Source organism: Glycine soja, chromosome 10 (genome assembly GCF_004193775.1).
Source record: "Glycine soja cultivar W05 chromosome 10, ASM419377v2, whole genome shotgun sequence".
Classification (NCBI taxonomy): domain Eukaryota; kingdom Viridiplantae; phylum Streptophyta; class Magnoliopsida; order Fabales; family Fabaceae; genus Glycine; species Glycine soja.
The window spans coordinates 26,612,591-26,623,465 of NC_041011.1; the positions used below are offsets into that span (position 1 = coordinate 26,612,591).

General features: G+C 31.0%; 1 long non-coding RNA gene across 1 annotated transcript; it reads right to left on the reverse strand.

The window, feature by feature from the left end:
- Positions 1-10,097: 10,097 nt before the first annotated feature.
- Positions 10,098-10,641, reverse strand: LOC114370416. Its single transcript, XR_003657835.1, has 3 exons — positions 10,575-10,641; positions 10,386-10,430; positions 10,098-10,310 (listed from the first exon to the last, which is right to left on the reverse strand). It is a non-coding gene; the product is annotated as an uncharacterized LOC114370416 (long non-coding RNA).
- Between the last annotated feature and the right edge of the window lie 234 nt (positions 10,642-10,875).

Consider the following 10,875-nt stretch of genomic DNA (forward strand, 5'->3'; position numbering starts at 1 on the left):
AAATATTTAAATCCAATGAAATCTTAACACAAAATTTGAAAGGATTAGACATTGAGCCTGTTTGGATACAAGGTTAGAAGCTCTTTTAAGAGCTTCTCTACTGAAAAAAACTCTATATTTCCAGTAGAAAAGATCTCAAAAGCACTTGTGACTTGAATCCAAACAGGCCTTTCATGTTATATCTTATTAGACTTTATCATATCTCAAACATATATAACATATATATCTTAAATTATTAGTTGTATCTTATCATATCTTATTTTTGGGTTCAAGAAGTAAGATATGATAAGATCATAACCCGAGATGTTCTATATAAGGAAGGCTAGACCTTGAGGTCAAGGCAGATTACATATTCATGCCCTGGGTTTAAAAAATTTATATATATATATATATATATATATATTGAAAATTTTGAATATTTTTCTTATTTATCACATCTTTTCCGGATTTAAAGTTATCGTGTTTTTTTTAATGATAATAATATAATATCTTACAAATGTTCAAATATTTTAGTTATAATTATGTGAAACATTTCCATTACTTGAGTTTAAAACAAACAAACCATGCCTAAAAATCATTATTCCTTAATTATTACAAGTTTTTCTCTTTAAGATTTGTATTGTTGACTAAACTAATGCAGCCACGATTCATTACATGAGCTAAGAGCCTTGAATATCCTTTATGGGTTATCATGATATTAGATCAGAGTATCTATCAATCATAATTAATTTCTACCAAGAGAACCTGATTGTGCACCTTTAAGAGGATCTTTCCAACTAACTACATGTCTTTCATTATTATGTTACAAAAATATTGCATCTTGGATTATTACGTCTTGGAATTATAATGTCTAAGATTATTACGTCTTGAAATTATTACATCTCAGAATTATTACGTCTTGGATTTATGTCTTAGAATTGTTATGTCCCGAATATGACAATGAATCTGTGACATAAACCGAAATGTAATAATTAATTATTACATCACAAATTTATTACTTCTTAAAATTATTACCTCTTACATTATTACGTCTCATAATTATTACATAAAATTATTATGATTCACCTCTCACATCATTCCATCCTGAAAACAATCACACCTCATATATGTACTTAAATGTGGTAAAAACTTACAAACCATGATCTTCCACGTCGCATCTTCATGCTTGCCCAATGTGATAAACCAACGGTACAAATCCTTAGTCATATTTTGATGGTTTATTTTTTCCACATGAATCTTGAACATACATGTCTATCCCCAACAATATCAAACTTATAAAAGAAGATTGTTTCTAGATATTAATCAATCTTGATGAAAGAACAAAAGAAGTTTGATGGCTCATCTACTTATTTGAGTAACCATCATTTTACTAGAGACATCAAGAAAATACCCTTTGCCAAGCCTTTCCTTTAATGGTTGAGGGAAACATTCCCTTATCTGATTCAATAGGTGCGTTTACAGAAAGTTGACCAAGAGCCTAATCCGATGCATGAAGGCCCTCCAACTCAAGGACAAAATCAATGTTGTGTCAGCAATCATCGAGAGGGGCATCACCCTTCCATAGAAGAACCCGTGTGGTAGGGTTGACCCAACGACAAATGAGGCCTAAAGCAAATTTGAAGAGAAATATTTTACTTTAAATGAAAAAATTATATATTGAGTTTTTTTCTCAACATATACTACCTTTTTTCTATTAAATGTGGTCTTTTCTATGTTATAAAAACTAAAAGATTTGTTTTATTGGTGAGCCTAAAGCTTGATTTTTAGTTGTTTTATTCTTGGATCAATCTTGCCTGTGGGCGAGAGAGGATTGGATAATTCTTCAAATATGTCTTCCTCCGTGATCCTTCTGTTTTCTTTCTTGGTTTTTTGGGGTTTCGGGCTCCTCTCGATCTTATCCATAGATTGGCTTAGGATTTTCTGTAAAAGTCCACTCTGGCTGTATTAAGGGTTACAAAAATGATGAAAGATCCCACAAAATTTCTCACATCTGTATGTATCAAACCAACAACCATGAACTATTGGCTCGTTGGTAAGGTGAAATTCAAGTCCAGTTTCAGGTTCAGGTGGCATGGAAAAGTGAAGGTTGTGAAAGAGCTAGAACTATTTAGTAGTGAACCAGCAAAGTGCAGTTTCTGCTAGTTATGTAAAATTTCTTTTATTTGCTGTACTAGGAGACAATATACAAGACTTCTTTTCTTTCTTGGTACTTTTAGAAGCTTCTATAACCAAAGGTGCTCACACAGGTTTCTCGAAAGAAATTAGTCATCATAAATTTTACCGATGGATAATCCACACCAATAACACGGTGAACCAAAAAAAAAAAAAAGTTTAGCTACTACAACATTCCACCAGTTTTTCAGCAACTATCTCCAACTATACTATCATCCCTTTTGCAAACACTTTTTATTTTAAATGTTTTTCAACTTCTTCCATTTCAATAATAAACAAGTTGTTCTTTTCTTTTTTACCTACAATAGTTTTAAGGCTAAAATAAGTTTTTTATCCTCATAAATATGAAAATGTTTAGAATTCATCATTAAACAAATTTCATTACGTTTTTTGTCCTTGCAATATGAAAATGTCATTTTTAGGCCCGAAGCAAAGTTCCAATATCCAAACCTACGTGTATTAGTCAATTAAAAAATATCATATTTACATTAGTACGCTATATAACCAATGAAAAAAAATATCATCATAGGTTTGGATTTGCCAAAACCTACATTCGGTCGAAAGGTGACAACACATTTCAATATTTTGAGGATGAAAAAAATATTAAAAATTTTACAACGATGAATTTCAAACATTTCATATTTATAAGGACAAAAAACATTTTCCAAAATGTACGCCTGAACTACACAAAACTTGTTTCAATCCCTTTTTCTTTCTTCTTGTGATTCTATTTCTTTTACTCCTACTTGAATGTTTGTTCCACCCTCTCACCATTTTCGATCACTTATCTTTTATGCTGTCTTATTTTAATTTCTGTACCACACTCTCCTTTCATTCCTTTCTGTCTTCTATTTCCTTTCATTCCCCCTTTACTTTCTCCATTTGTCATTGGGACCATATATATAGTCCAAGACTAAGTGGTGGAAGAATCTAAGGAAGAAGAAGTAGCTAGAATAGCCTGCTACTAACCAAGGTCACAATGGTGTTTAGAGGCCTTTTAAGATTGCTAAGACAATTAGTCTTAGCTTATATACATTAAGATTGATCTATCACTACTAGAAAATAGAGTTTTATCATCGCTAGATTAACATCATTTTGGATAAAATTGATGTTAACAAAAACATGATGACATTCTTGTAAATAAAATGAGTTTATTAACATTGATTTTGTCAAAATTGATGTTTTGTTTTTACTTAAATTAAAAATCCAAAACCCTTTTCTGCCCACGCTCAATCTCACAAACCCACTCTGCCGTCACTGCTCTTCTGTGACCCTATGCCCGCCATCACGCTCACCGGAAGTCGCGCTCACCGTCGTGTCCTGGGTACTGCTGTCACTGCTCTTCTCGCAAACCTACTCTGCTGTCACGCTTCGCCATGTCTTGGGTACTGTCGTTTTTTGAGCTTATCAAGGGCTTATCGGAACAATATCTTCTAGGCACTGTTTGCTCTTCTTTGAACTCATTTAGTGCAGAACGTCCACAGGTAGGTCCTTGTGATGATCGTGTTCTCTTGGCTTCTCGTTTCCTTCAGCTGTTGAAATCATATTTAAAATACTTCTAGGCTTAAAGTGGAGCAGACCATAGCTCAACTAGGTCTCTCTCATCTTTAATAGAAAGTTGTGATTTTATCTGAGATTGTGAGCCTTTATTTTAGAAGATTGGAAATGAAGCAATGATATAGCCAAGTAGAGGGCTTGCATTGAATGAGTTGGTGACAAATAAAGTAGTAGAATAATCAAATTGAATAATTTACGAATTGCTCCTTAAATTTGTTTTCAATTAACAATTTTAGCTTATATGACTTTTCAATTTTTTTTCATGAAAATCGTTGAAAGAAAAGTTAAAAAAAGAAAAAAAAATTAATGATTTGTTGAATCATGTAATTGTATCCATGATACAAAATTGCACAGATTTATTCATGTATTATAAGATGCAAATTCATTTGAGATTCATCTTATGATCCATATCAATACTACAAGAAAAATGACTTTTACCTACAGTCAAAATCTATCACTAGAAGTCCAAAATCCGTAGGTAGATGTATAAAGGACTTTGTCCTATAGACGTTTTTTGTGTCAACTTTGAGGGGTATACAGTGACAACTAATAGTCTGTCACTATAGGCTTTACCTATGGATATATTTTTACCTACAGTCAAATTTAACTATCACTATAGGTAACACCTACTATTTCAAATGTGTAGGTAAAAGATATTAATTTATACCTACAATCTCTAACTATAGGTAAAAGTCAATTTACTTGTACCTACGATCTTCTGTAGGTAAATGTCATATAATAATAATAATAAAACTAGTTCCTGATTACACTCTTTGTTGATTATAATTTTTAATTAAATATACATGAGCTTATTATTATGCTGCACAAAGTTAGATATTTGCTGCAACATGGCCTTTGAAAAGTTACAACAACCTGCTACATACCATTAAATTTTTGTTAGCCTAATTTGTGATTATTGTAACTAGATTGTGTGCTTTTTAACATATTGCAGCCCTTGATCCATTGTCATTGGTGCTATAGAAAATTTTCCAATTCACTTTGCCTTGTTTTTTAGTACCATGTGCATAGTCCTTCCTAAGTGTATATTTTTGGTGCACCATGACCCTCTTTACATGGAGGGAATCATCACTAAAATGTAACAAGTTTCTAAATTTCTAAATGTATAAAAGAGTTAATTCGAGTTGCTGGACAATTAGACAAAGTAAAAACCAAACACTTGAACATTTTGTCGCGGGCTCACATCTTCATTACCATCTAAATCATGTTCCTGAAATAACATTTTCTCGCCGGCTCGCATCTTCATTACCATCTAAATTTCAACTCACCTCTAGTTAAGATTGTTTGTAGTTTGATGATCTTTACTGGTAGAACCATTTGTAGGTACCTAAATTAAAAGAATGTTATTTCTTTGTAAAGTATCATATCATAGTTAAATCGTTGAATAAGTAGAATTATAAATTCATACCTCTTGATCTATAGCTTCTAAGACTTAATTAATTTGTGGATCTTCTGCAAATCGTACTTTAAGCACAGCTACAAGGTTTCCAAGCAAATTCTCCAACTTTTGAATTCTATTGTTTGCATAAGAGCTTTGAGATGAACTTGCTTGATGTGGAAGCTTGCCAAGACAATGCACACGTCCTCTTTTTTCAGGTCCTTTGACTTTTAAATATATATCATTTGTCCAATTAGTAGAATCTTGGGTGCTTTGAAAATTTTGCGAACTCTCTGCTTCAACCATTTTCTTTTTTAGTTCATCCTACATAAATACACCTTATAAATTATTATCATACATCAATATCCTGAATACTTCAATATCACTAAATAAAACTCATCTCCACATTAGTTACTCCCCCTCACCCCATAACCTTCAATATTTTCTTTGTTTGTTCAGTTAATTCAGGAACAAATCGAAACTTACTCTATTACGAATATCATTAACAAACAAAAAAGATCATTTTGTTAGACATTAGAAGACATAAAATTTTACAAGAAGCAAGATGAAACAACACTTATAAAGTTTTATACCAGACTTGAATTAATTCAACCATGTAAGTAATATAGTCCTTAGGCATGTCTTTTCAGCTAAGAAAATTGATAGGAGCACATTGGTGTCTCCTTACCAAGCTCCCAATTGCATTCAGTAGAGTTTTCCCTTCCCAACCCATAGGATTGCCCCAATGATCTATTTCAATAAGTATGAATTCTCCATCTGGAAAGTCCCACACATCTAGCATATGTGTATAACCTCTGGTTTTCTTTTTATCTAAATCATTCATGGATATGACATTTATCTTGTATATATAATTCTAACCCAAAAAAAGATATTCTAAAAGATATTCAACTCAAACAGAATTGTACATATAATTCTAACCCAAAAAAGCATATGTGTATCAATACCTTTAGTTGAACTTTCACTTGCACTTTCAAGAGAAGTATGAGACTGAACATGACTATCTTCATGTATGTGTTGTTTTGTTTGTGATTGTTGATTAGTTAATAAACAATTGTGTTATAAATAATTTAATATAAAATAAAGAAATTAAGTTAATAAAATCTTTATACCTCCTTCAAATTGTGCATTTTCTTCAAGTATAGAGTTGTTATTTTGGTTCACTTTAGTAGAACTTTCAATTGATTGCTCTTTTGCTTGTGATTGACCATCATTCTGAATTATATTCAACTTTCTGCGCTTTCCCATAGCATGCTGAATAAACCAATCAAAAAAATAAAATAAAATAAAAATTAGATATAACTACATTATTGACTATGATTTTTTTAAACACCATGCCAAAAAATAAAAGAAGAATAAAGTAATTACCTAAAATGCGAATTTAGATTGCTTGTAAGCTTTTTTTTCACCAATCTCCAATCACCAAGAATCAACCTATTGAGGAAACAACGAAACAAATTTTGATAAAAAAACAGATAACATCATTATATTGTGAGTGATTTTTATACATAACAAAAAATAAACACAAGAGTAATGAATAATAAGAACAAAAAACTAAAGAGAGGAATAAGAGTATATAAATGTGACAAAATGTTCAATACATGTATACTCAAAATATAACCAAATGTTCAAATAGAACAAATAAAAACAAATCAAAAGAAGTATGCATCGCTCTCATCATCATCTATATAATTATCATCCTTGTCATGTGGTAAAATGTTCTCCATAGGTGTTGTAACTTCAATGATATCATCACTATCATCGGCTTCTGCTCTGATCAAATCATCATGATTTATCTCTTTTAAGACTTGTTTATTCCCTTGATCCGTGTCATTGGATTGCTCATCACCCATATCATATACGTCTCTGATTTTAGCATGCACAACAACAAGCCAACCATTTTGTGTTTTATTCTCCACATAGAATACTTTCTTAGCTTGAGATGCAAAAACAAATGGATCATCACATATATCATTCGCTGTATGTTGCAAATAATTGAAATTCACTAATGTCATACCGAAGTTATCAATTTTGCAACCCCTGTTTATATCAACCCAATCACACTTGAAAAGTATAGCCTTATATTTTCCTGAATAATTCAATTGAATTATATCTGTTAGTGCACCATAGTAGTGGATTTCTCCCTCCTTTGGGTTTTTATCTCTTGAACTGACATAACTTAATGTCTTAGCAGTTACAACAATGCCACTGTTTTGAGTCTTCAAGCACCTTTCACATGTCTTTGTATGAAATCTAACTCCATTAACAATGTACCCGCTATATCTTCTCACAATTTCTAGTGGACCACGAGCTAACCACTTGATATCATTGGTCACTAGAGTGCTGTCTTGCTCTTCTAATCGAGCAACCTACCACAATTTTATTTCAAATGGTTAAAATTTTAAATGAATGCAAAATTTAATATTATTGATGCTTCCTAAACTTACTCTTTCACGGAACCAATATGGAAATTCTTTACTATGAATTTTGTCAACTTCATATGGAGATAATCCACGATTTTTTCTCTTGATAAGATCAGTATAGGCTCTATGTAAAAGAGGTTAGAAAAAGTAAGCATTGTCATTGATAGAAAGATATTATACAAATATTCAATAACTAAATGAACATGAAAAAAATTGTATTACTTTTGAAAGTGGTCAACATTGTTGCTATTGAAAAGCACATATCTATGTGCTTGAACCAATGCTTTCTTATCAAGAGAAATTCAAGAAGCTCTTTTTCTCTTCTTCACATTGAATCCAACTTGCTTCTTTCTCCCCAATGGTCTACCTCTAGGATTTAAAACACTTACATTTTCTAGAACACATGAGTCATCATTTCGAGCAGATTGATTAAAACGAGTCTCCACCCTAGATAGATATCTTGAACAAAATATCAAGCATTCATGAGCTAAATATTCTTCTACAATAGATCCTTCTGGATGTGCTCGATTATTTCACTTTTCATTAAATCAAGAAAAGGAACAAGTAAGATACCCTTAATACATGGAAAGTACTTGCTTTGGTGTTGTAAGTGGGGCCAAACACATGGAATGGCATGGGCCAGTAAGATACCCTTAATACAGACACCTGGCTTATAGATAATTAGATAATTTTGGTCTCACAAAGATGTAGCACTATTATTTTTGGGTAAGAGTTTTTGATTTGATTTGTTCTCTCCCAAATTGACATTTGAAATTCAATCCAGACCCGGGATTGGTTTTGTCCCTGTCTAATTCCTAACCTTATATAACATTTGGATTTTAGAATATGTACTACAACAAGTTTGTATAACAGAGAAAGAACTAATTTATAAAAGGATATGTTTTTGTTCTCTTCAAAATCCATTCAATTCTTATCTCCTTGCTCTACCAACTTGGCAATTTTATGTTTTTCTTTATCGACCACTATACTAAAAAAAATCATTTCTGATTAGTTTTCAAAACCATATATATCCTCCTTCCTATTAATTTGCAACCGTACGCATGTGCACATGGCAAGATATATATGAATGCAAGTTTGGCCACTTAATGAAATTTGGAGCAGCTTCTTGGAAAAACATTCGGGCCTAAAAGAAGAATTTTAGGTCACCCTATGTTGTGAAAGGGACTTGGGGATGTATATAGTTAACGATGAGGTCTAGCTATAGCTGGGGAATATTAATTTGCAAAATACTAATAATAGTAAGGGGAACTTCATTGATAATTTGTTTGAAGATGTGGATTGGATTGATTATATTTTAGTAGTGTAGAATATAAATAACAGAACTTATGCAAACTAATCCCAACAAGTAATAAGAACATATGCGCATTATTAATATTTGCACTTTTGACAATCTTGATGTAGCTACTAGCTAAGTTTACCATGATATATCATTAGCTTGAAAATCAGACATGGGGACTAGTGATAGAACATATGCGCATTATTAATATTTGCACTTTTTCCGTCCCGCTCCCACAAAAAGGCAGGATGAGTGTGATATTAGTAGAAATGAGACTGAATTTTAATACTTATTCCCCTAATCGGATTTGGATATATTTGTGGGTTATTTATTACACTTTTTATATTTTAATTTACTTATATATTTTTAAATAAATTATATATAAGTTTCTGATTATATTTTAATTGAAACAATATATAAATATAACTAATAAAAAATAAAAAATTAAGAGTTCATTGTATATTTAGTTAAGTGTATATTTTTAAGTTTTCTATTTAGTTATTTAACAATTAAGTTAATTGATTTATATTTTAAAAAATTATAACAAAAAATATTATATATATACACGTTTTGTGAAAAAAATTATAAAAAAATGTAATATGACAGATATAAATATGGGTATAAGTATAATTTGATACTCATCTCATTCTCATTCTCGCTTGAATAGTTTGGGTAATATCAATACTTGTTTCTATTTTCGGTTAAAGTGAGTATTCTCCATCAAACTGATTATAGGTTTTCAGTAATACATGCTAATATAGATTTATTTGTCATATTTAATCATTATTAAAAAAATCTAATAGTAAAAAATTATTACGTCTTTTAATCTCTTTAATTCCACATCAGTTAAACGAAGGGAAACAATGTTTCACATGTCTTTCCTTTTACATGTTTCCACTTACCGTAAAATTATACTACTATTCATATAAAAAAAATTACAATAATTTTACAACATTACCTATTTTTACCACATTAATTATTTCTTTTATCTTTTTTTTTATTATATAAGTTTTTGTGCAGTAAAATTATACAAAGCAAGTAAGATACTTCATCAAACGCAGGAAAGTTTCCTAGTCCAATATGGCAAAGAAAAAGAACTTTAATAGTCACAAATACAGCACACAGAACTATAGGATAAACAGAAGAGCACATTTATGAAAGGATTTCATATCTACAAAACCTTATAATATGGAAAACTAACAAAAGCTTATCTTAATTGAAGTGAGAGTGTGAAATGGATTGTAGAGGCTAATGTACTTAACTGCCCCCACTTTCATTTCTACCAATGATAGTCTAACATATTGACCTAACCAGTACTTGAGTAAGGCAAATCACATCAACATAACTTCATATAGAAATAAACTAGTCACATAAGGAGCAAAAGAGATATTACCTCCAACATCACATTCTTGAATGACACAACTTCCTTTGCCTCTTCTACGGAGAGCTACACATATTATTTAATATTAGCACATAATATATATTTTGAATATAACTGAAATTCACAACGATGAAAGGTTACCTTATCCCAATATGCCCCTAAAAGATCCCTATTTTTATCAGAATCCTACAATGTGTAAGAAGCATAAGGCAAAAAATGAGGAACATTTGGAAAAGAGAAAACCAAAAAATACTCTTGAGGGGAAAAAGCATGAACCAAGAGCATCAATGTGGTAAATAATCACTTCTACTTAAAAGATATAAAGATAACCTTATCAAGCTTTTTCAATTGATGCTGTATGCGTATATGTCTTCTATAGTTAATTGGAGAGCAAAATTCTCGAGAACACTTGTTGCACTTCTGTAACTAAACCTTCACATGAGAGAGTAAAGGCAACCCTGGAAGTTCTGCCAAACAAATGCAAGTTTTTATCAGAATGTTGGATTTAGAATCAGTAGCACCAGAAACAAACTCAAAAGCTACTTATGGTACATTTTATTTTCTGAAATATTAAACTTGTTTTGTTGCACTTGCTGGTTTTTTATTTTCTGAAATACTAAACTTTGTTCCT